The 27705-nt window shown below is 44.4% G+C and overlaps 1 long non-coding RNA gene across 2 annotated transcripts; it reads left to right on the plus strand.

Annotated features, from left to right (window-relative positions):
- LOC126540256 (uncharacterized) lies at positions 1-26746 on the plus strand. 2 transcript variants are annotated; one of them, XR_011892636.1, is made up of 5 exons: positions 1-258; positions 6617-6777; positions 19934-20028; positions 24262-24378; positions 26499-26746. It is a non-coding gene; the product is annotated as an uncharacterized lncRNA (long non-coding RNA). The 2 variants fall into 2 exon arrangements; XR_008614625.1 differs by having other exon boundaries at positions 6617-6764.
- Positions 26747-27705: the final 959 nt, after the last annotated feature.

The following is a 27705-nucleotide window of genomic DNA, read 5'->3' on the forward strand; positions in this document are numbered from 1 at the left end:
GAGTACTGATTACTTCATCCTTAAAAGGAAAGCGACCTGTTAATAGATAAGATAATTTGGATAATATTTAGCTTGCTTTATATGTGCGTGTATTTCTCTTAAAGCTCTCAGGAAAGTAACCGGCATCGATAGTAAGCAATGTGCATTGCGAGCATGTACAATGCGGGTGCGTGCCGTTCAATAACAGTTCTAGTGCTCGCACTTCTCTGCATAAGAGTGAGTGCCAATACCAGTTACCGCGAAACAGATGCAAGAAAGGTAATTACGCTTTGCTTTCTTGGTACCTCATCCCACTTGCGTTGTCGAAATGTGCTCTTTGATACAACCTAAGCTCGTGCTGGTGACATGTTAGCTAATTTTCGTTGCAACGTTATTTCATGTGCGACAGCGCTTAAACCGGATCGCAGTCGAGTCGACACCCCAAGAAACTCTTGCAGTTGGATCACTCGCTGCGTTGGCTTAGTGACCACGGCGTTCTGTTGCTGAGCACGAGGTCGCAAATTGTACTCGTGTGTGCGCTCAAAGCGATTCAATGCGGCCGGTATGCTGAAAAATTCGTGCACGCAGATTTGGGTGCACCTTAAAGAACCACATGCGGCCTAAACTAATCCGGAGCACCACACTACGGCGTCTCTCATAACCCACGATGCAGTTTCAGGATCGTAAACCATACAATTTAAATCTACTGTTTCTTGGAATAAGCAACAATTATTTCATCTCGTGGGGATTCTCTCGAGTGCAAAGAGAAGTGCTCTAGATCTTTATATTCAGGAATGTTGCAGGAATTCGAGAAAGTTTGCACTTTACAACGCTAATTAAACATTTTCTGACAGTACTGATAGTAAGCTAATGTACAATTTTACGTATGCTTCCTCTATTTCTACTTGTGCAATTATTTATCGGGCTGAAGTACGACTAATTTGCTTTCTTTGATTAGTCAGTGGCAAACGCTGCAAGCCAATAATGAAATCTTCGGTGTGTTCCTTGTCAATTAGTGTTCAGCTAGAAAAATATTTCAATAAATTTAAATCTATTAGCTCTATGTAATCAACTTTTGTTGCCACTGCAGAAAGCGGTCTGTGCGGGTGTTCCGAAATGCGCGTTTTTTTCACATTTGAAGTTCCTTTAAAGAATAATATAATTTAGGAAGCAATGTGTTAAAAGCTTGTGAACAACGCGCACTCTGGGGGAAGCATAGCCGTTCGCGAACGATAATGGCACTCAATGTACTCTGCGAAAACAAATCATGTGACATCATTTCATTTCTTTTATTATACCCTGCATACCGCAAAAGCATTACAGAAAGGAGTGGGGTAAAAAGAGTAAAAAGGTTACAAAACAATAAAGGACGGCAGCAAATCACGCAGTGATAGTGATGTAAAGTCCGAAGTGATGGTGTCGATCACGGCCGTGCGAAATGGTGCGTGTTCTCAATGGCAATCATCGCGCCGGGAATGTGCTTCCATTTTTGACAGGTCCTGGGACTCGCGACAAACCCTAGTGCAACACTGCAAACCTCCAATTTTGTGATGATGATCAATGCGAGGAGATATGTGGGTTGGGGATGAAATAAGATTTTCGGGCAGATATGAATTCTGGAAGTATATTTTACGAAACAGAGTTGCGGAAGCATTTACGACGATCAGAAAGCCGTGGCAGTTGCAGTATGTTTTTCACAGAAGTTACGCTTGCCGTACGGTTATAATTGCCTAAGGCGAAGCGTGAGGCACTATTTTGAACACGTTCGAGAGACTGCGCGTTGGTGTTTCAGCATACGGGTCCCAAATTGATAAAGTGTATTTAATTCTGCGTCTAATCAACGTCTTCTACAAAATTAACTTTAATGATGAGCGAGGGGTAGAGAAGTTTCGACGGATATAACCTAACATTCGATTACATTTATTGATAACGCTGTCGATGTGTAAAGACCGGGAAAGTGTAGACGTTAAATGAAAACCTTGGCATCTGTAAGACGTAACGTCTTCCATGGTACTACTAAACAACCTTCAAGTAGAAGCAAGCAGTGATTATAACTCATTACGAACTACCTTTACTTCATTAGAAAGGGCGCATGTAGTTCCTAAAAGAGCAGTCCCTTACATTATTCGTACTGGACAACAATATAGTACGATATGCACTTTATTAACCAATTATAATGTTGTACTGCGCTTATCTGAGAGTACTGGAAACTCATGAGCGGGAACGCCGCAGATATTAAGCAGCGCTGCAAATACGGTCTTGTAGCTTTCGCTGAAGCAGGATCCAAAATTCATAGATGAAGATTATATATATATATATATATATATATATATATATATATATATATATATATATATATTGTTACGAAGAGTTGCGAAGAAATGGTATTGTTTACAGGAGATGGACGATGATCGTAGCACGATCGTAGCGCAGCTCGGCCTCTCAAACTCCTCGTTCTCTTCGTGTTCTCTCTTGTCCGCGCCTTTCGTATCCGTTACATTTCCCCGCAAGCAGACGAAGCCCTTTGGGCGAGTCAGGATGGACAAGCAGGGTAGAAAGGCTTCAGGCGAGCTATATAAGTCAGCTGAGTTCTGCTTGATCGCCGGTCATTGCACCGGAGGCGAGCTATGACGTAAGTGAGTTCGCTCAGGTGGTCAACAACTACAAATGGGCCTGAATATTGTGACAAGAACTTTTGGCACAATCCACGCTTGCGTTGCTGGGTCCACAGAAGGAACAAGTCACCTTTTTCCAACGATACTTGTACGTGACGGTCGTCGTATCGCTCTTTCGAACGACTTTGCGAGGCCAGAATACGAAGACGAGCTATTCGATAGGCTTTTTCGGCGAGACACAAAGTCTTCGATACAGAATCGTCACTGTGCAGTACGAAAGGTAAGAAAGCGTCCAGAGGGCTTCGCGGTAACCTTGCATACAGGAGATGGAATGGGCTATAGTTCATGGTTTCGTGTTTCACCGTGTTGTATGCGTAAGGGATGAATGGAAGCACGTCGTCCCAGTTCTTATGATTAGAGGAGACGTACCTGGCAAGCATGTTGGTCAGCGTTCTGTTCGTCCTTTCAACGAGGTCATTGGTCTGTGGATGACACGGCGTGGAATGACGTTGTACAAGCACCGCTCCTATCCCGATTCCACTAGCATCAGTTTGAACTTCAGTCGGGCAAGATGGATCGAAGTGACGCAAGAGGGGTGCTGACGTTAGTATAAACTTCAGTTGAGATAATGATGCGTCACACTCTGGTGTCCAATTGAAGAATGAATTTTGTCGCAAATTACTTGTCAACGGGTAAGCGATGTCGGCGAACCGGGGAACAAAACGACGAAAATACGAACATAGGCCAATGAATGAGCGGAGTTCTCGTGCTGACTGAGGTGGCTTGAAGGAGCTCACCGCTTCAATCTTCAACTCCGGTGGATTCCGTGGGAGTCCAGCAAGGCGACGGCTCCGTCGAATAACTTGTGGTTCAGTCTCTGTCTTCGGGTGTCAATCACCCCGCATCTTCCACCACAACTGTTACAAAGAGTTGCGAAGAAATGGCTTTATTTACAGGAGATGAACGATGATCGTACCGTAATCGTAGCGCAGACCGGCCTCTCAAACTCCTCGTTCTCTTCGTCTTCTCTTCGCTCTTCTTGTCCGTGCCTTTTGTATCCGTTACTATATATATATATATATATATATATATATATATATATATATATATATATATATATTTGTCATTCCGCGCCAACTGTCCCGACCTTGGTGCCGAGGATGACGAGGCCGCCTTTGACGAAGATAGGTCCTATTGAAAAATACCAAAGTCAGGCCACCAAGCAACTGAGAACCCACACCCATACAGAAAATCCGAATCTAAGCCAACTTCAGACAACAGCAATCTTGTGCAAAGTATAATAGCGCAACTCCTTTTCAGCAAACAAATCACGCAAACTGAATATGGCGTCATGATGCCCAAGAACCAAGAAGCAGACCGCTTCTATCTTCCTCAAATGAATAAGGTTCCCATAGAATAAATAGTTACAGCAGTAATTCCACGTTGGCTATAATCTCTAATAAGAATACAACTACCGAGTCTCTACCTAAATTAATAGATCGCCACCTGTCAGACATCTCCACCACCTTGCCGTCTTTTTTTCAAGACATGGCCCACAAGTTTCGAATTATCTACGACATCATCGCCAAACAAATCCTTTCCGACCAGGCTATTCTAGTCAGTTTAGGTGTTTCTACCCTTTCCATTAACATACCCGTGAGCGAAGGAAGTGATGCCTTATCGAAATCCCTCTCACTCAATCCCCGAGTCCACGCTAAGGCACAACACCTGTCTCTTCTTAGGTTAGTTCTCACGCTCAACTATTTCGAATGCGATTCTATGCAGTTCGTGGCAATTTTTGGCACTAGCATGGGAACACCATTTACTCTTACGTATGCCAACATTTTCATGGGACGGCTTGAAGGATACGTAATAAAATAATTTCCTTTATCACGCCACACCTGTGTGCGTTACATTGACGACATATACATATAATTAGAGAACATAGCACAATCGCGTTCACCAACCCAATTAGCCTTTTCCGCCACTTTCACCCGAGTATACATATTTACTACTCACCACTCTCCTAGTCAAACCAACTTCCTCGACACGACGGTCTACATAGAAAATGGAAAACCTCAGAACTACACCTTAACGGAAGCTTGCGAATAGTCAGCAATATTTATACTACACCAATTATCACCTGCAACATTGCAAGGAAGGAATTTTTCTTAGACAACAAGCTAAACAAACAAGAAGAATCTGAAGCGAAGCCAACAACTGTATCCGCCACTTCATGACCTTAAAGCAACGCTAGCAGAAAGAAACTATCCATAAGTTCCATTTGACAGAGCTTATTTCGTCGCTTCTAGATTGAAGAGGCAGTCAGAATTAGATAGCAGCCTACACCAGAATTTGAGACACCACAAGCCTTTATAAAAAATATTCTCATGCCCTCCTGAATATAAATATCATCCTACAAAAATACCACCCAATATTACCAACCAGCGTCTCCAAAAGCTTTCACGGATTTACAAAGCGTTAGCTATCGCTGCAAGAGAAACATTAAAGATATGTTAGTGCACTGAAAAGTCGGCCAAGATCATTTCCCTGTAATAAAAGCACGTTGTCCCCCCAGGTGCAAACCTGTCGGTGCCTTCAAAGTTACATTAAAGTTAAAATAACCGCAAATAGTTTATACACACGGAGTGACAAGTAGCTTTACTTGCAGTACGTTCGATGTGATTTGTATACTTCGGTTTTCCTTCCGTAAGAAACAATATATCGGTGAAACGGGGAAAGCAACGAACGTGTGTTTGAACGCACATCGCGTGGACAGAGCTAAAAGGCTTCCCAAAGCCTGGCGCCAAGCATTTCAACCAACCAGGTCATAAGTTAAACTCTACATCCTACACCCAAATTCCCGTTCTGCGCGCGACAGAAAATACACGGAATTATACGTTAACCATAAATTCAAGACATTTCAACAATTAGGCATAAACGTCTCAAAGGCAGCTTTAGAGTCTATTCGCTATGCTAAGTGTCAATCTATAGGAAACACCGCTGCGTTATTTTCCTTCACTTAGTGTTTTGTTTTTCTTTCCTTTCCTCCCATTTTGGTTTATTTATGTATTTATCAGTAATATATTTCCCCACGACCACCTTTTCCTGCCGCTTCTTTTATGCTCTCTTTCATAGAGATGATATCTAACTGATCTCCAGTGGAGCAGATAATTCGCCCCCACCCCTCCGTCATCCAGGCCCCTTCCACAAAAAAACACGCGCCCGGCTCACAAACGGTGCTACCTCACATTCCTCCTCCCGAGTTGAATAGCACACCTTTCCCTTTAATGCTATACCCTCGCTGATTACTCACCCTCTGTCGTTGCCTCGTCCACCTGCGTTACCCCATCACCCCTTTAGAAGAACCGTACATATAAAGGGTGTCCCACATAACTTGAGGCAAGAATTTAAAATTGAAAGGCGCGCCGGAAACGAATCGAACCGAAGGCATACTATTCGCAATAGCCTATAGTAACTCAGATATTTTTTCCGCATGACTGACTGATTAGTTAAGTTTGTTTACCCAATTTCTAATTATTGGCTGAGGACTCCAAATATGATACGCAGATTTATAGAGCAGCTTCAGAAACCACCGATCGAGTTGTTTCCTTGACGATACGTCTCATGTAGTCCTTTCTTCCGGGTTGCAAAGAAAGCCTGCGAAATATGAAAAAACCCACGTCGCGGAGTGCTTGCACAGCGGTATTGTGCTGTTCCAAGCGTGTGTTCGGGGAACAAGGTTGGCTGCATCGTGAGTTGCGACGAGGAAGCGACAAGACGTTCTTTATCTCATCGGCAGCACTCGGCCAGCAGCATAGGTTTTCGCCGTCATCCGATCGGAGCCCACCTGACGGCAGCATAATACGCACGCTTGAGAGCAGCATGATACCACTGCAGAAGCGCTCCGTCACGTGACGTTTTTTCATTCTATTGTGTTTCTGGTGCGATCTAACATTTGGCGCGTACATCGCCAATATTATATGGATGAAGCGGCTATAGCCCACCGTTATTCTTTACAGGTGCTACATCCTCCACATGACTACTGGCTTTTGAGGCGAAGCCATAATGCGAACACTACCTTTGCGACAACGAAGACCTGCGTTCAGTTAGAATACATCGACATGAATGAGACAGCTGACTTAGCTATGCTGGATGCTCGCAAGAGCGGTAACGAAGAATGGTGTCTGAATTATTGTCTCCCTTGATAACAAATTTTTTCATCACCTTCAAAGAGGAATAATATAGATTTACATAGGCACGTGAAATAGGACAACTAACGAAGTACGATTACAAGTAACGAATGGCTGAGTAGTAATTGCTAAGTAACAAATTGGAACCTAATTACAAAGCCTTACACAGAACTTCTTCAAAATTTATTTTTCTTAAATGACAGAAACCAGAGTACAAAAAGGAAATAGTGTCGTAAATTTTTCTTGCGTAGCTTAGGTCCTATAGAATAAAACACTATTTCAAAGTTTAGCTGGACCGTACCGAAGTTTAGCAATATTAAAGCAATTTTACTTAGAGCTTATGTACACTTAACAATGTCGATAGTTAATGAAACTAGAGGTTTTTCTCGTCGCTATTGGGACCCATGAACTGAGTAAGGACATATCGTAACAAGAGTGCTTAGTACTGACATGGATGGAAAATCTGGTCACCTTAAGATGCATATTTTCATCCACCTTCACAATAATGCTCTGAGAAGAACGCAGTTCTCCAACGGGCATGTATGTACAGCCGCATCAGGTTTAATAAATTAGTAGACAACTTAGCAAGTGGCAACTATTTCATTGTCGTCTGGCCCTGCTATTCTTTTTGTGCACTTCATTCTAACAATATTCAGTGCTGTGAACAAAACCATAACGTGCAATCTGAAATAGCTAGTTATCTACATCGCATTATTGTTTAAAGTTTACAGAGAAAATAAGCAGCAGACCGGATGCTTCGCTTCGGCGACACTGTAGTACAGTTTATATATCGAATACCTAGTATTAAATGCAGCTGAAGATAGAAATGTGTTCCAATAAATGACCATCAGCACAGAGAAGGATCACTGAATGATGTCATAACGGAAGCAATAATATCGAATTTTTGAAGGGCCGTTATGATACAACTTCTCGTAATCTAAGACAGAACATTGGAAGATTTTCTATATTAATTTCTCAGAAATGATATATTTCTGTTTTCTTTAGAGTGACATTATGCAAAATTAACACTTCGGTGATTTTGAGGCTCATTAGGCCAGCACGTGCATAAGAAATCCAGAGGTACAGTGCATCATTGTCCTTCTTCTCAACTATGACGTGCTTTCAAATGACGGAAAGGGCTTTGACTTATTACAAATGCCAGAACTCGAGGCCAAAGTTCAGTCAAAACATACAACTTTATCAGGGACATCTAGGAAGGGGCCTACGCGTGTTGCACAGTTATCATGTACGTTCAGAAGAAACTAATATCTCGTGGTTACAAGTGTTTTGAAGCGATAATATATGTCTGTGTTAAGGCTGCTTAATTTTATGTAGCTGTGTAGAACAACGCAGATAGGGAACTACTGTGCGTAGAAATAACGGGACGTATCATGGCAAGCGTAAAGTGGAAAATGATCTTATTCTATTCAGCAGCGCAGGAGCTGACACGTAAAAGCACTTCAGACTTCATCCACCAAAATTTGAAGGTGAATACGTAACTTAAATGCACGACACAGCATGCTCCTCAGCCTGGAAAATGAATAATTCGTCCTGCATCTCGGTACACCTCTAAAATACTTTGATGAGTTTATCGAAGTGCAGAAGAGACAAGAGTAGCGAGAACTATCCGAGTCCTAACATATTCAGAAGCTGTGAGGGCAACAATTGACAAGAACGAATAAGAGAAGATCACAAGCGATGTCTACGAACTCAAGCTCTATTTAAAACGCGTGGCCAATATGCACAAAGCATATTTCACCCAAGCTGGAAAACAAAAAATAAAACCAGTACACCTTGCACAACAGCAGCACCCAGATCATGAGTGATTAAAACTGATTGAGCGTAAATCAGCCGTCCATAACTTGAGCACAGGATGAACTTAACTTTTCAAATAAGGTGATGTGGACGCGCGATGTGCGCAGTTTTTCGTGTACACGGTGTTGATGGTATTATTGGTTTTACTACTTTGGTGGCAACCACTTTGCACATACTGGCCACGTGTTTGCATTCAAGCTTGAGTTCACTGACATCGCTTGTGATCGTCTCTTCCCATTCCTGTATGTCTGTTGTTGCACTCTCACATCATGAAGAGACAAGATAGTGACACATGCACTTCTTTATAGGGTGACCGCGTTGCATTGTCTAACATGTTAACCCTCAGCGCAGGACGCGCCTGCATGTATTGGAAGTTTCTGGATGGTTTTCGATAGTTCTATCCACTGTCTGTTGTCACCGAAGCTTCTGTAATCTGTAATCTGTAACTTTTCTGTAATCTGTAATCTGTAACTTTTCGAAAGACACGTGGGCACCAGCGATTACTCTGGAACCTTCGATGACTCATGCATAAAAGACGAAGCCCTTGACCCGCTTATCAGATTTTCGATGATCGCCGACCGTGTTATCTGCTGTTGTTGTGTTTTAACTATAACTTGATCTTGTGGGCACAAGTTCGCCCAATAAAAAGTTAGATTCGTCGTCCACAATATTACCGCCGTATTATTCGCCGTCACTACTACGTGACAATAGCGTGATCCTGGGAAGAAAGCTTGAAACAAGTGAAAATTGTAGTGACGTGTACGTCACACAGATTCATAGTTAAAATAAACCTTTAGGAAATTTCATTGAAATACAAAATAAATAAACGTTTCTGGCACCATAGACATAAAATGTTGCCAACCGCTTGAATGTACAGGCAATGATGCGATTTACGCGCCAAAACCAGGAACTGATTATAAGGCGCGCCATAGTGGGCGACTCCGGAGTATTTTTGTCCACTTGGAATTCTTCGACTTGCGCCTAAATCTAAGCACACGGGAGTTTCTGCATACCACCCCCATTAAAATTCGGCCGTCGCGACCAGTATTCTATCCCGCGGCCTCGTTCTTAGCAGCCCTGTTGCGTAATAAAGACCCCTGCCCTAGCCCACGCACTCCATCATTTTATTCTATTGGTCGTGCCAGTTTTCTTTTTCCTTCCCTTCTCCTCTACCTCCCCGTCTGTCGGCAATGATCTTCAACATATTCCCTAGTGGCCAAGGTGACCATCGGTTGCTGGTTCTTCGTTGCTTGCTTCGAGAACGTACAACTTCTGAACGGGCCCTTTGATCGCCGATCCAAAAGCTAGTCGAAATGCATAAACGCGCGCAAGACGGTCATTTCCTGGGTACACTGACAGAACTCTGCCCATTTTCCATAGCAGTGGATGTGCGATGTCGTCACGCAGAAGCACGACGTCACCTTAGTGTACCCGAGGTAGTTCACGAAGGGGACTGTTGTGCGCAGACGGAAGTAAGAGCAGGTATGACCGCTTCCATCGGTTCTATTGCTCCCCTGTGAGACGATCACGATAGTGCGCGCGGCGGAGTAAGCCTGCTCTTGTCGGTGACATCCATTCAGAATTGCTAGCTTCTTGCGGAACGCTTACGAACGTCTTTCGAGGAAGAAGTGCGATGGAGTCTGTGTGTTGCAGTTCATCCGGGTCGCTGTGGAGATAAGTAAGAGGTCTGCTGTTTATGACCACCTCAACCTCGCAGAGAAGGGCAGAGAAGGCCTTGGCGTTGATACTGTCGTTTCAAATATCAAGCACTCCATTTTTATACTATCGCTCGTGCTCTTTTTCTACTTCCTTCTCTTCTCCTCTTCGTTGCCACCTGTCGGCAATGATCTTCAACAAGCCCAACACCATAGCCCCTAAGCAACCCGGGCGGGTCGCAGGAAGCTGGTCTATTACATAAAGTGGCACTAAAGGCAAATAATAAGTCGACGTGGACGTTTTAAATATAATTCCAGAAACCTCTCAACGCTTGTTTTCGTGCCAAGAAAGGACTTAGTTTACGAGAATATAGTATCTGAAGAGTCGGAGAACCTTTTTCAAATTTCAGATCTCCCGCCACCCAACCGCGGGAGGGGAGGCGTTGCATACGCCATCACCGCCCTTTGCTACCGTCGGTCACTAAAACGGCGCCCGACACGCGGTGGCACCAAGCCAAGACATAGCGGTGGATTCGGCGCTACAGCTGCTTTTTCGTCGAGTTGGGTAGACCGTTCGGGCCACCCGCGACATCACATGGAAGTTCAATTCTCAGCTACTTGCAGTTTGTACGAGTTTCGCTAGCCAGCGAAACCAGCGCAGCACTACGCGATAACGAAGCTGCTGAAGCGCGAAAGCGTGGGCGGCGCAGAGTTGGGCGAAAACGAAACTTTGCGACCGCGCACGTCGTTGTCAAGGTTAATTCCATACAGTTCTTTTTGTAAAAATGAAATAGGACTGAAAAAGTAGCATTTTATTTCGTCGTATTATAGAATACAATAATGTTTTTGTTTTGCAGTTAGTAGTTGAGTACCAGAGGCAGAATTTAACTGAGGAGTGCTTTCGTCATCGGGAAAGTGCTCGAATGTCCCGGGGGTGTCGATAATCATGTCCTGCATTTACCTCAGGTTCTCGATTGTTAAGGCCCTGTTCGCGATGATATTGACGCCTTTGAGATTCTCCAGCACTAATCTATCACTTTACCTTGACTTAATATTTGCCTTTAATGTCCCTTTAAGTGAAGTGATACTTGGCAATTAATGGAATGCGCTGAGAGAAAAACCGGTGGTCTTAGAAATTATAGGTTGGATGTCAGGGCAAAGAACACCTGCCAGCAGTCGAGACAAGACAAAATAAAATATAAAGAGTTTACTACTAGCGAGTGTAAAATATATACGGCTTACGCAGGCCAAATGGAATTAGAAATTGTTTTAGGTGGCCATCATGTTGATGCAGGCATAATCAGGCTGATGTTGTTGACAACACAGCAGTTGCACTCTTTAATTCGTAGAAGTCGCAGCAATACACAATATTCCATCAAAATCCAGGCATAGTTCTACCGATTGATGACTGATGCTGTCCTAATTACCTTAGAGAATCTCCCTTTGACATTGCAGTCGCTGCCAGCGGGGTGACATAACTTGCCGCGCAGCGCATGGGCTAGCTAAGTGAAGGCTGTTGGACATGGGTGACTGTGGCCGATTTTGTTGAATGGCGTGATTCGGTAAACCTAACTTGTTCTATTGGTTATGAAATATTCTAGTACACTGTAGTCTGTGTGACTTTTATCTGTCAAGCCATGTAATTATGCAGAACACTGGCGGTCTTCTCGTGAAAAGGTAATCGGCCTTTGTTGTAAACTTGATTGCGATAAATACCAACTAGAGTGACTCATTACTGCATTTGTCTGTTTACTTTTAACGTTGTCATTGGCTACATTCTAAGTTTATTACACACAAAGGCAACGTGAGCCTCAGCTTGTGAGAACTAAGCATTTTTGGCGTATGATTGCTGCAAAAATTGCAGTGGATTGATGGATGGATGGAGAAATTTTATTATGCTCCATTAGGTCGCACTGATTTCCTAGCCCGAATCGGGCTACTCCCATGTTGTGACCGAAAGGCCAAGCCATTCGGCCGCTTCGTGGGCGCGTTGACATGCCCATAGCTGTTCTTCGAGCGTGATACTGTGTAGAGCTGCGTCCCACCCCTCTTCAGTATTGTGTTTCTCGCTGCGTAACGCGGAGCAACGCCAGAGCATATTACTAAGATCTATTGTGCCGTTACGATTATCGCATGTTGTGGGTGTAGAGAATTCCGGATAGATCTTCTTGATGGGAAGCGTGTTCGGGTAGGTTCTTCTTTGCAAGAGCCTTAGCGGGATGGCCTGAGCTCTGTTTAGTTTACTGTGCAGAGTGGGGAAGATTCTGCGCGCTAGGTAGAGGAGCTTGGTTAGCTCGTTGTACATGAGGAGGTGGTCCCCGCAATCTAGAACCTGAGCATTTGCTTGGCTTGTGGCTGCACGATTGGCAAGTCCTCGTGCAACATTGTGGGCAGATTCTTTGAGGTTCGCGGGAGCACCGATGATTTCTCCCATATGAGCAAGAAACCAGATGATGTTGTGGGGTTCGCGGCCTTCTCGTCCAGAAGCGCCAGGACTTGTCAAGGGATGACTCGTTTGGCAAGTGCTCGGACGGCTGCGCTAGAATCGCTGTGGATCCTGGATGTCCTTGGCTCTAAAAGTACAAATGCAATGGCTACCTATTGTGAATTTCTGGTTGTGTGGTGCACGTGCAAGCCGCGTTGACCACTTCACCTTTGCCGTTCAGAAGAACCACTGTGAAGGCTCATCTATTTGACATGAAAGCCGCGTCGACGAACGAGCTTTCTTGAGCCTGATTTTTAGCCTTCTCTAGTAGGGCTTTGCCTCTGGCTTGCCTTCTGTCCACGTAATGAATGGGGCGAACATTCCTTGGAACAGTCATGACTGTGATATTCTTCTGCAGGTCTTAGGGAATTTGTCTATCGTTATTATGTAGTGCTGTAATTTTTATACCAATCCGTTTGAGGATGTGTCTTCCTGATCGTGTGATGGAGAGCCTAATGAACTCTGCTCTTTCTTGTGCCTCGGCTATTTCATGCACTGTATTGTGCAGCCCTCGTTGCATGAGTTCTTAGTTTTCGTGTACATAGGTTTTCGTGTACAAGAGCTACGTTATCTTCCTTAACAATACATTGAGTTTGTCTCTTTCGGGCCCCTATCACTCGTACATGTCTGCTACGTAGGCGAAGTGACATAGCACAAAGGCGTGAACTATTCTGACGACGTTGTCTTCTCCAAGCCCATGTAGGCGGTTAGTTACTGTTTTGATGAGCCTGATTCCGTTGTCTAAGAATAAGAATAATTTGATTATTGGACCCGTTGGCTTCTATCAACAAGCCCAGGACCAGTATTGAGTCCACCCTTGGGATGACGCTTCCACTCCTGGTACAGAGCGTTGTGTCGTTCTCGCCAGGAGGGCGTCATCCCCTAGGTTTGGCGGCCTTGTCTCTTAGGTTGGTATAGAAGGAGCTCCGATTTCTTGGTTGAGCATCGGAGTCCCATGAAGTACTCTTCAACGACGTTTATGGCGTCCTGTAATATTTGTTCGATCTCTCCGTCGCTGCCTCCACTACACCATATTGTGACGTCATCCGCGTAAATGGCGTATTCTATGCATTCGATGTATTCAATTCTTCTGGCGAGACCTATCATGGATATATTGAAAAGAGTGGGCGAGATGAGCGCTCGTTGGGGTGTGCTTCGGTTACCTAACTCCATTGTATCTGATGTCAGGTCCTCAGCCTTGAGCGTGCCCATCCTTCTGCAGAGAAAGGCTTCGTGATATTGATTAAAGTGAATACCCAGACCGAGTTTCAAAATTGTTTTGAGTATAAACGTATGGAGGATATTATCAAAGGCTTCCGCCATGTCTAGTCCCAGTATTGCTTTCTTGTCGCCAGTCTTCTGGCTGATTATTTGATTCTTCAGTAGAAGCATGGCTTCTGGCGTAGATAAACCAGGTCTGAAGCCAATCATCGTCTGAGGTTGTACCTCGTGATCTTCCATCTACCGAAATAATCGATTTAGTATTGCATGTTCAGCAATCTTTCCCACGCACAATGTGAGTGAGATCAGTCGTAGATTCTCGAGGCCCGGGGTCTCGCCCGATTTTGGGAGTAAAATCGTGTGCGCCGTCTTCTATTCGCCAGAAACCTTACCGCTCTTCCACAACTCGTTAATTAATTGTGTCAAGTACTCTATGGAGTCGTCATCCAAATCGCGAAGCATCTTGTTTGGTATCCTGTTAGGACCAGGAGCAGTTCTTCCGCTGAGGTCGTGGTAAGTCGCCCTGACCTCTCCTACTGTGAACTCAGCATCTAAAGTTGGGTTCCTTGTTCCCGTATATTCCAATCGAGGAGGGGGTGGCTGCTGCGTGTCCTCGACGGATAGGTACCTATTCACTACCTGTACAATAACTTCTGACTTGGATGAGTCATTCTTTGCCACATGCAGGATTTTACTTAACGTGTTGCGTTGATTAGATTTCGTATTGGTCTCATCGAGTAGGTGCTTCAGTTAATTCCGGATTCCTCTTTTCCCCATTCGGCCATCTACAGAGTTGCATACTTCATCACACTGTTGCTAAGAGAGTGTTTGCAGTGCTCTTCTATCGCTCGATTGGTTTCGGTTGAGTCTCTGACCCTTCCATCGGCTGAGTAGGAATTTTTTAGCTTCCAGGAGGTGCGCCAATCGGCTGTCCATCTTGTTGATCGGGAGATCCGTTCGCACATCTTTGGTTTCGGCGCCAACGTCCCCCCTTAGTTATGCGGTCCATTGTTCGAAGCTTAGGTTGACTTCCCCAATCAGCCTTTTATTTCTGATTTTACGGAGTTCGTCCCAATCTAAGACATGAAGTTTGCGTAGTCTCTTCTCCCTAATCGATAAGTTGATCGTTAATATGTTATGACCACTACCGAAGTCTTAGTGCAAGATAGCCCAGGTGGGTTCCGAAGCGTTGCGATGTTGCGAGCAAGGTCGGAAGTGGCGTCTCGACTTGTCGATGTAGCGCATCTAGTTGGGAATGCTGGGTCCGTGATCAGCGTTAAATCTAGATTTGTCACTTCGCGCCATAGACTCTCCCCTTTGTTCGTATTGTAGCGGTAACCCCATGCATGATAGGGGGCGTTAAAATGTCCGGCAACGATTAGCGGCGAGTCTCGAGCTAGTATGACTTCTTTGGTAAGTAGGGCCTTAAATATTTGCTTCAGATCCTTAGGGTTGCTGTAGACATTGAGAATAAAGATGCTGTCCTGATTGCGAGTTGAATAGTTTCGAATGATTTCCGTCATGATGTATTCCATCTTGTTACCAGTCATCATTAGATCGTGGCGAATGTGCGTAGCGCTGTTACTAACTAGGGTTGCGATACCCCTCCACCACTCGTCGCTCTTCATCAATATAATATAATGATGGTGATCACGGTCACTGACCTAGTATGATTTATAATCCGATGTTTCGGAACGGAGTACGGGTACCTGATTAGCTGGACAGGAAATCGTCGTCACTTATGTAGCCACCACGTGACGTAACAAACGTGCGTAAACGGCAGGCATAGTACCTGGTGTCCGTTTTATCGTAGCTGGCCTCGATTGAATGATTAGCGATTCTAGCAGCCGCCGGGATGGCGTGGTCTTTTCTTTGGTAACAACAGTGGCATTGTCCGAGTCAGTGCTCGGCAATGGCGTTCGTCGTGCGACTATTATTTCTTTCATCCCGTTTACGGTCCTTGAGGCATCTGGTGAACTTCCGTGTTTCACCAATATATACTTTGTGGCAATCAGCGCATGGTATCTTATACAATACTCCTGGGAATGATTCAACAGGTAACCTGTCTTCATTCATTAGCTGGTTCCGGAGCTTGCTGGTCGGGATATAGGCAATGGGTACGTCCTATTTTGAAAATACGCGCGACAGTGCCTCGCTGGTTCCTTGGACGTAAGAGATAGCTGCACGTGCACAGAGTGTCGTGGTGTTCTCCGAGCTTGGCTGTAATATCCACTTCTCGGTCCTGCACATGAAAAGACTAAGGTAGCCGTTGGGGGTTGGCTAACGGCAGATCGTCCGTGATTTCTTTTTCCGTGCATCGTCTTCTGAGCAGACGCGCATGGCGCGTGTTATCAAGGACGACACTACGGACGTCTTGTTGCCCACAGGATGACACGAAGTAAGCCTGACGTAACGACCTGTGTGCGTAGGCTCCCTGCATACTGAGAATTCGAGAGCGCCCTCATCCCAACGAACCAGTACATCTAAGAAAGGCAGCAAGTTGTCCCTCTTGTGTTCAATGGTGAATTGTATGTGTGCATTTCTGGCGTTCAGACAGTCCAGGAAGCGTTGGATGTCTTGCTTCTTCAAAATACAGAAGCAGTCATCTAAGTAGCGATAAAAAACTCTACCTGGCGGGTTGAATCTGCGTAGCGATACCCGGGCAAAGTGACGTTGGGGGTGAGCGTTTCTTGGAGTAGGGTAACGTGGTTTCTCAGGATGGAATCAAATAAATTCCTGCAGGGGCGCTTTTTATGTTGGTGGCCCCTGCACTTCCAATGCCACATTTTGAATTGACTAGCTAACAAAGCCATTTTGCCTTAGCTGGGGTGTATTATTTAGTGTATAGTGAGACTGTTAGTCTTCGTGCGTTGTGCGAGAGGTTCAGGGGCCTCAAGATCTAGAGCTGCAACCACCGTATTGTTAAGATATGCTTACATCTTGAGGAATCTACCATTTGTGCGCTCTTCGATGGCTGAAATACCTGACTTGAATTGCACCAGCCTTTCGTGTATCTGCTTGACACTCTCGCTGAGCGGTGCGAACATTTCTCTGCCTTATCGGCTGTAAGGTGTGGTCCTCCGCATAGGCCACATTTCGGTGAGTATTGGTGGGACTCCTCTGGGTTGGGTCTACCACATCCTCGGCACGTTGATTCTTCGGGGGTCGGACACACATCCGCTCGATGGCTCAGCTTGCCACATACGTAGCAAGCGTCCACTTGCATGCGTTAGGGAAAACATGTCACCAGGGTCGGACCGCACCTTACGAAGTTTGGTACTTTCTTGTCGTCGAGAGTGATGATCACTGCACCCGTGTGCTTAATGCTCTTCGCTGCTAGAGCTAGCGGGTTTCTGTCATTCACAACGTTTCTTTCCAGGACCGCAGGACCATCGTTGATGTCAATCTTCCCTATCACGCCCTTGCACGGGGTGTGTGGAGCCGTTTCGTAGGCGCTGACTTCGAAGTCCTTGCCTCTAATTTGGATCAGCCTAATTCTTGATTACTTGGCGACATTGTGCCTCTCAGTTGTGCTGGCAATCATGATAGTCTGCTGATAGTTCGGGGAGATTACGTCCTCGCAGGCCTGCGACGGGTTGAACCCTACCGCTTCGACGATGGCCCTCCCGATGACGGTGGGCCCAGTATTGGTTATATTAGGTCCTCCCCTTGATCGGAGCACGACTTTGATGTGTTCCTTCGGCATCGGTGGGTTGTGGGCTGCTCTTACTATCCAGATCTTCAATTTATCATCGCTTGTCTTCATCCTGGGCGACCCGCTGACGCAATGCCCAGCCTGGCTCGTAGTGCCTACGCTGCGGTCGACTCGCCCAGCTACGGCGCTCCATCTCTTAGAAGACGCTGTTTTCCAGCCATATTCCTCAGTAAGCTCCGCCTGGGGTAAATCCTTCCCTTCGACAATAATCTGCACCATCTCCAGCCCTTCATGCGACAGTGCCGTTTGGCGCGTAGTCGGCGTTAACCCTAGCAGAGCGGCGGCGTGGTCCGATCAAAAAAAGTCTCAACAAATGGGAAATTGTCTACCCACCGTGAAAATATTGGTATCGGAGTAATCCACAGCGCTTTACACATCGATGGGGAGCATTAGATTAGATTAGATTGGGAGGAGCATTTCTGGGAGGATTAGAAGTGATTTGGCGGCTGTAAATCCTTAAGAAAGTGGTAGTCGATGTTTCGACAGCACTTTTCATATGTTTAGAAATTGCGGGGTCCTTTCATAGAAGGCCGGCGAGAAACGCTTGGTGCGACATATTTCTAAAGTCGCATGCTGGAGCGCTGACCTAAAGAGCACAGAGAGGTAGCTCCATTGTGCACTAAGTTACAACACGCCCGTTAAGGTTGAGATCAACCACAGTACATTAGTCGGCTTTCCATAGGTATCGAAAACGAACGTATACAAAAACTGTATGACGACGGCGTCATGACGACGACGCAATGACGATGTTAGCTTGACAATATTGACATGATGAGGATTGAATGACGACACTATGATTAGGATGTAAAGACGAAGACGGAATGACAATTCTGATATGACGACGGTGTGACAACGTGGACAGGAACACACTGCGATGATTACGGCGTTATTACGACAGTGGCGTGACGGTATCTGTATGGTCTAAAAGTACTTTCAAGTGGCAAAAATGTATTCTAATATTTCGCAGTGCGGTTCATCCAGTTGCAAGGTTCAGGCGGCCCACATATTGCACAGAAATGGGATCAGACACCTCACGAATTGCCAAATCGCGGTGTAGAAGGCTATATCTTGCTCTAATGCATGGCCACCTTTACATGATCCCGACGCGAGTAGGTGTAGTCAGAAAGAGCGCTGGCTGAGTCCGAAGGCATCATGTTTCAAAGAACTCCCTTCTGAAAAATCTGGACAACCACGGCCCGCGGCATCGAGACGAGACGTCAATACGCTCAAACTGGGCTTCCAGCTCCCGTATCCATGTGCAACAGCTTAATTTCAAGGTACTTATCATTATAATGGAGCTTGACTGCCCGTTGCCAGTATTTGCCATGTCTTGATACCATTCCCGCTGCCGTGGCATATCGCGGCGTCAAAGTGGCGCCACGCAAATCTCAGCCTTGGCTGGCCCCCCAGGTTCCCGGTTATATGCACGTTGAAAACTGCTCGGGCTCACTCAACTTACCCTATGCAGTCGGGCTCAGTTAGCCCGGCGGCACGCGCGTTCGGCCCAACCTGCTGTCATTTACCTAAATTGTACAGGCTCAATCGGGCCCGACAAACCGACTCGACCTTCTTCTATCGGGTTCATGCAAATGCCATGAAGGCTTTTGCGGGTTCTTCTCTTGCTTATTATTAGGGCAGCTATTTTGTAACGCTTGCGGTAGAGTAAACGTGCCCTAATCAACTTTTGGCGACGAGGAAGTTTCGCCTAAGAACATTACTAGCGGTATTATATTGTTGATCCTCAAATATGTATGTTTCTGTTTGTTTTCTTTATGTTTCTTGCAGCGTTCATTAGAGTATTTTGGTACATTGGTAGATGAAGTAACTAATTTAGGGCAATGATGACTAAAGCTGTTGCATTAAAGTTCGTGTGCGCATAATACCAGCGTTAGCCTTGAGGTAACGTACCTTCTTCACCTCTTCTTCTTCAACAAACAATGTCCCTCGTGTTACGCTATTTCTGTTTTCAGCAAATGTTTTATGCTCATTGACAAGCGATAAAACATATGGTGGACCAACAACGATGCTACGTTTAGAGTGAACCAAACTACTATACCCCTCCGGTCAATTTTTTACACATTTGCATTTCTACATTGAGTCTTATTTACTGCTTCCACGGTAGTATTATGAAAGCTGTGTTCAATTATTGGCACGCAATAATTTCTTTTTGCTTCTTATCGCATTAAATTCGAAATTATGACCGAGTTTATAACTGTACCAAATATTCTAAGGTTAAAATTACGAAACCTTTTTAGGAGCCCTGTCATGTATATCGCCTCCGCAATTGCTGGGAATGAAAACAAATACGATATTCTGCAATTCAGTCCATTTGAAGACGACAGCAATGCAGGTACGTAAAATTTGTCTTCGCGAACATTCTCAGGCGATCCTTGTAAGTGACCTTCACAGGATATATGCTCTAGTGTACAATCTGCAGCCCCTTCGTTGAGTCTCAAAAGTCCCCAACTCACCATTATTGCTTTACTGCTGTTCGAGCACTGAGTGCGCATTCTAAAAAAAGCTCGTACGCTACAACTGTACGTGAGAGAGGTTGTTAGGTAATCGTCATGCTTGACCAATATTAGTGCAAGTCACTACTAATGCAGTCAATGGCAAGAACACTCAGTAACAAATTGATTTTTGAAATCGGCCCCAGGTGCTTTACGTAACGTAAAACTCCACTCAGTTACTTTGGCAGCGGAGCCAAGGCGACCGTCTGCCTTCCGCTACCGAGGTGAGAGTTGTATGTAGGCGCATTGCCGTCCCATTGGGAACGTGTGTGCAAATTTTTAAAGGCACATTGGTATGAACGGTGCTGACATTAAGCGTCCAGGTAATACTTTCTAATGACACCAAATAATTCATCGTGTTTACCAAGTGGGCCATCATCCCATGCCTGGTATACGATTTTGCTTGCCGGGGCTGTCCGCCGCATTTTTCTTGAACCCACCATATTGGAGGCCCTACACGCGCTCGAAGCTTGTACCTGAATCTAAGCCCGTGCTGATAGTCAGGCCGTGTGGAGAGCCAGAGCGAGCAACTTCACTGAGTAGAACTCTCGATGGGGCAGCTCGTCACTGCTACACCTAATTTCTCTACAAGGAGGATATCACCACTGCGCGACCAGCGAAAAAGGCGAATCATACTTTAGAGACCGGCTTGCGGTGGCCCACCATATCGCATGGCATAGTTCTTTTGTTTTGCACGATGGTACTGCTGCATTAAATAGATTGTCAACTCAACACTAGCAATTGAAGTTAAATTGAAGTGCACAACAGATATTTCTTCAGTAAATTAGATAAGATTGTTCTCTTTCAATATTATTGTTATTATTATAGTCAATATAATTATTTTTATCGTTGTTGTGATTAGTAGGTTATTGCTGTTATTAAAATCATAATTTCTCCGTGCTGTTGTTCCGAGTAACTTTTGGAACCCAGCGCTCACACGCAACACTTTTGTCGGTTCTTAATGTAAATTTCAGGCCCTGTGTGCCCTATCGCAACGCAACATTTGCCAGAGCCAGCAAGCACTTATGACCTACGTCTACTTAACAAACCATTCTCTCAACATTGTTGCTGCAACCGTGAATACACTTGCATCTGTAACCTGCATTTTCTGATTGCTGTCGCTTTGCTATATTGTGTCCGCTATAATGGGCCGGGCTTCGCAGTGTTACTTTTGTTTATCCTTCTGATCACTATTAGACCCGCAATCATTTGACAGCCACGTAAAAAACAAGACAAAGCTAGTTGGACAGCACTTGTATACTAAAATATACGCAACGCACACCAGAGCGCGCACTTTCAACCTAGTCGCTGGGTTTCCTAGACGCACCCTCCCAGACTTTGCTGACGGCTTAAAGTGCTGTTTGTTTTCCTGCCGAGTAGCTCACACATACGGCAGCACTGATGAATAATCTGGCTTACATAAAGCCCAATCTGCAGTGTACCTACCAGTGACCGGCTATGTTCGCTACGAAATTATGCAGTGAAACCACAAACGGTACCTAAATATTCCGAGGACAACAAACAGATTTTGAAGCGCATACTTACATTATTAAAGCGGAGCATTCAGTAAATTCTTTCCCGTACCTTGACGCATGGGCTCGGTCGGGTTCTTTACGTCAAAGGTGGGTTGGACCTAGAGGTAGTGCAATAGTAAACTGAAGTGAGCCTGGAAATAATGCGATCAAATCCGGTCGTTGCCAAAGACAGTTTAATCCACGGTCGCGTAGATCACGTGGGTGGTGCGGTAAAGTATCCGGCGTCTTGCTGATAGGCCAGGTAGGCACATAATCGCTGTGCTCCAACACACAAAGCGGGAGAATAACAGTTTATCGCATTTGCTGAAATGCATCATGAGAGTTTTCGCTTCACTATTAAACACCACAATGTGCTTTATATGTGCATATTTATTTTAAATTCCTTCTTGGTTAAAGAATTGGCGCTCTGAGGACGCCAAAGGGGCTTAGCGCCTTCGTTACGCCTTACATATATGTGAATGGGCCCAATTGGCCTAAACGCCAGGGCGTAAATTAACACGATATATGTAATTAAAAGGCACCACCAGAGCAAAGCGTACAACGTTTCTGACTTCGATTTAACTGCTAATGTGGCACCTCGACCATAAACCCCCACATATGTGCTTAGCCGAGGGAAATCACATTAGTGTTGGAGTTTGTAAATATGTTAACGTAGCACCAGTTACCTTGAATATTATGTATTTATTATTCACAACCTCATGTATTCACAAGGCTGGACACAATAAGTTTTATTTTATTATGGCACGTGATATCTACTTAAGCTTTCCAACTCTGCAATAAAATGAAAGAGTCTATCTGGAGCATCTACTGCGCCGGCCGGTATTCGCCGGCAGTAAACTTCCATATTATCTTGCGAAAGGTAATATGCGAAAGGAACATTATAGCTTTCTTTTTTCAATTTGGCCGATATTCCGGGTATATAAAAATAAAGACCACTGAGCATCTCTTTTCCTCTTCATGCTTATTTTATCGAACTATATTTTTTTCATTCTTTTATCTATTAAAAACACTTTGGCTGCAAACATGGTATTCTAGTGTTACTGGTGACGCATAGTTATTTCTTTTAGTTAACACCTAGATATAAGAAATAGAAAAAGAAAAGGTTTTATTCAGCTGAGAGATATATACAGTGGAGTTGTACGTGTCAACTGAGTCCTTAGCATTCCTGCTAGTCATGGCACTATGCACAATTTATGCAAGTATAAAATAACTCAAGCACATTTGTAAAATATGTGTAGACGTGAATAAGAATAAAAAAGAGAGAGAAGGATAAAGCAATGAAAAAAATGAAAAATATTTTCACTTACACGTACATATATTCTAGAATTCAAAGGTAAAGGTTAGGTACAACGCATAAAGCGGTGCAATTTTAGTGCAGCATTAGTGCAAGATAAATAATTACCTAGGAATTGCTTTATGTACGCTTATCCGTCATGTGATAGACGAAAAGTTCGATACGTTACCATAATTTTTAGTAAAAGAAAGTTCGACTTTCCTTTATCGTAAACGGAATACTATTTCATAGATTATTTCCTACATACTTCATTGTGCATTTACCGTATAGAATATATACTGTTGGAATGTTGAAGGTATTTTGAAACTAGCTTTCAGTGTTTCTGTCTGGCGTTATGAAGATGCTGGAATGGTACAGGCCATTTTATATGGGCTACTGTGCCTCAGACAAGCAGTTTTATAAGCTCGTTCATTTTGAAATGGCATTATCTCAAGTGATCATAACAATAGTTCAGTATGTGCTGCAGATCTTGAAGAGTTCACGGTCCAAAGTGCTCTTTTTCGTAGTGTAATGTGTAGCTGCGAATATGTCCCTTATGAGCAGGAGCAGGAAGTTGGCGATTGTCTGAGCCAGAAAATGGTGCAGTGGTGCGGCTTCGGACTAACGACTAAACATGCACTGCACTCAGTATTTACATAGGAGCAATTACGCTACAATGTAAAGGGGATAAAAGTGTAGCCATGTTGAAATGCGGAGACAGCTTTGCTCAAAGTGAACAGGCGAAGAACACCTGCGCACAACACCCAATATTAGGCAATGCAGTGACCAGTCAAACGTGCAAATACCACTATAGCCAAGAAGCATCCACGCCTACCTTATGAGACGCGTGCGCGGCACACTGTGTTGTGGAGTGCGCACAACGGCCGCGGACACGTGACGGTGTTCTTACGGCTTTCTAAAGCTGCGTTCACAAAGAAAAAAAGAAACACAGCGCTCATTTGGCCCTCTGCTGAATTGGTGTGGCCAAAAGCAAACTCTGTATACTGTTTGTTCTTTCGCAAGTCATGAGAACAGCGTCTAAAGTGTTTTTACTCTCTTTCTGTATTACTATTAATTAGACGCGCTCATCTGTAGCTCCAAACAGTTCGTCAAAGCGGCCCACGAACAAAACAACAGCATCCGATTTACTGATCAAAGAACTAGATGGCTTCTACAACGAAAATCTCAAAGATTGCGATTGCCGTGCTTGACTGCTTGTCCTCATCACACGTTCGAGAAAGTGTGTCGCTTTCATTTTCTTCCAGAAATTGTCACCTTTAATTACCAAGTCCTACATGTGGCGCAGAACAGCTGCTACATAGTGGCGAGGCTCGAGGGAAGCAGCGACACACTTCCTGAACATGATAATAAACGGGTGCACAGTGAGTATGAATCTAATTAATACATAGCTTGGTCAAAAGGAAAATAAAGGCTTATGAGGGCAAGTAAGAAACGATAGGTCGAGCGCTGAACTTCAACTGATTTTATTGCTCCAGCAGAGCAACGACAATCAATAAATGCGCATGCGTGCATCAGTGTTGTCTAGAGGGATTACAGTGACGTTTTAACAGCTGCATATCTTTGTCAAATAGAAAAACAGTCGTATCACTAATAAAACTCGTGCTTCTCTCTTTTATGTGATATCCCTACGAAATCTCGCTTGCTAACGTATCAGCACTCCTATCAAGTATCTGAAGCTCACGCAGTAGTGGCTGCCATCTTCCTGCTAAGCAAACCATATAATGCGCAAGTAAACGTACATTACCTTTGTTAATTATAGACAATTCATGCTCCCGGGCCCGGTTATTGACACATCTCTCCGTTTGTCCCAAGTAGGACTTCCTGCGTTTTAGCGGTATCTCATATAATACAACACCCGTCGCAAATTTCACGTACAGTTTGGTGTGGTTTTTCTGGCATCCTGACATTTCGTCAACGCTGCTTAGGGGCTATCACATTAAAGCCAACTTGCGAGGCGCCGATAAAACAACTGGCACCCAAACCTAGTAGCGACTTCCTTCAAGTTGTGGGAAAGTATGTGGACATATGGAACCACTGCGAATTTGCATCCCTTTTGGGCAGGGCTAGGCATAGGCTTTTTTTTTCTCTTGACCTTCTGGAGCAATGTTTTTTACACCGCCCCTACGACCGAACTCGGGTAGACGGCTGTGTGTAGCCTTGCCAATTGCTTATCAAAACTAGCCTGCATCGCCTGAAGACACGACTTCATGAGAGCAGATTCAATGCAAAGAGTGGCTATTGCTCTTTTGACTAACTTTGAGTGTGCCGAATCGTACCGAATGTACCGAATCGCATGCCAAGACTGCCCTTTTGTGGATATCATCGAACTACTATGAAACACATACTTGCCTACACGGATACACGTGTCGAATGCACATTTTATATTGGACTTCTTTGGTGAGAGACCCACCAAAGCTGGATTGCAAAAAGACTATGCAGATCCCACGCACTGCGCAAACAGATGTTAAGCGAATAATTTTGCAGCTACTTGGACGCCAAGCATTGTTTGACGGTTCCATAATCGTTACCAGCTGGACCAGCGTGTTTTTCAAATCGAGAGGGTGTGTGACGTGAGCGTACGTTTGTGTGACGTGAGCAGGAAGGTGACTACGTTGACAGCGATCATGGCCGTAATGGCATGAGTTCTGGTGCCACCGTTCGACGTGTTTTTATACATGCGGATTATTGAGTTCCGCATAAGCACGCAATGGTCCTTAGGGAGAGAAACTCAGATTGTAACGTGATTTGCGACTGAGTGTTATACAGTGTCTCGTATGTTTGTTTATTTCATGCGGTCTACGGTGAAATGACATTGGAATATGTACTCCGGCAAACAAAGGTAAAAATATCAATAACTAGGGTGATTATGTAGTCGGTACTAGTTCATAGAGTTCCTACATAGCGTTAGCTGCTCGAATAAAGCACTACTGAATGTGCGCCGATCTCATAGATTGCGCATTCTTACACAACGCCACGAAACGCAAGGCGTCACGAGGAAATAAAACGACAAAGTCTACGGGATGCAGATGCCAAATGTTTCGAGCAGCTTGCTTGCTTGAAAACGAGAGGAGCGTGCATGTTCCACTGTACGAAGTTGTTTAGATAGCCAATGATAAAATGTATCATTTGTAAAACGTTATCACGGCGTAATGGCTAGAGCACAAGTCTGGGGTGTGCGACGGCAGACGTCCGATAACTGCATCGGGCAAGCAAACACCTTTTTTTTACACTTTTATTTATGAAAGAGACTGCAATTGATCTTTTGAAATACCGACCTGGGACCTACATGTACGTTTCCTCATCCAGTAATAACTTTCGCTAGAGCCAAAATTCCGTTTCGATACCGTATTATACGAACCTGTCTTCTACAACTACTTTCTACACACCTTTTGGTTTCGGTGGAGTGGAGGCTACGAATAAATAACGAAGTATGTGTAGTAGCTTGACTTATAATTCGTTCATTCTTGCTTTTTCATTACAGATTGTGAGCTATGGGTGAAAAAAGAGAAGTATACTCCAAGTGAAAGCAGCAGTGTCACTGCCGACAACAGAAAGAAATGCATTCGTCAATTTAGAGAGTTGTGTTCGGTTGGTAACAGACTATATTCTAAACGTGCTTGTGAAAGCTAGCAAAATTTATAAAGAGACGCCGCCATCAAGTCGATGATTTATTTTTGGCATGCCGAATAGAGCCTGGTTCTACTAATAAAAGGCAATTACTGATTTTGAGTGTATGCTTGTAGTTATTGGTTCATAAAGTGAACTGTCTTAGAAAATAGAGAAGTTGTTAGATGCTAGAAGCTAGATAGGTGTTCAACGTATGTAGATTTTCTTGAGAAAACGAATGTTCTGTTTGCGTGCACCAGTGCGCAATTTCCAGCATTCCTCGCTGCTGCACAACCTTCGTGTGGCTGAAGCGACCTTGGCAACCTCTCGTAAGGTGACTGACAACTCCGTATCTAAAGTTTAAACAGTAGTGCAAGTTCCGTAATGTCATTATGAACTGCATTAAAGCGAACGTTCTACGCACAAAGGTTGTTTTAAGAACCGCACAGCACCAAGGGAGAGCGAGACTACAGTTCGGTTCCAACTTTTCAGCGGCAGCAATTTATTTCATCAAGGTAAGAAATGTCATTCATAGTATAGTTTGTTAAGTTTCTCCTCCGCAACACGAGGAGCTCATAGAAGGTGTGTAATGTGTGCTTCTAACTAATGCATTCAAATGCTGTCGGAGAATTGGCCTCAAGCATTGCTTAGCTTCAGTACAGTGGTTACTCACCGACGTGCACACCGCCCATCTACATCTTCGTAGCGAAACGCGTCTAGCTCCACTAAGGTACAAGTTAATTCATTGGGAAAGTAATGTGCACAATTTTAAGTTGCATGAGAACGACCCTTGCGAAGCAACAGTCTTATGTATGTGTCCTTTCAGGTACCATAGATAGGCCGTAATACATTGTTAAAAAGGAAGCCGTTCAATGACCAAAGGTAAATACAAATAAAATGACGTATCGTGGTCCGCACGGATCCCTTATTCATATTGGAATGTCGACTAAGTACAACGTTCTTCAAAAGCATTGAGCACATGGTGCAAAGTTCAGGGGTACGCGTGGTTTAGAGTGCCATGTGATCTATTTATTGCGTTATTTGTCGTTTCAGTTATTAGTGACTCGATATAGAGCCTCATT

This window comes from Dermacentor andersoni, chromosome 2 (assembly GCF_023375885.2).
Source record: "Dermacentor andersoni chromosome 2, qqDerAnde1_hic_scaffold, whole genome shotgun sequence".
Lineage (NCBI taxonomy): Eukaryota > Metazoa > Arthropoda > Arachnida > Ixodida > Ixodidae > Dermacentor > Dermacentor andersoni.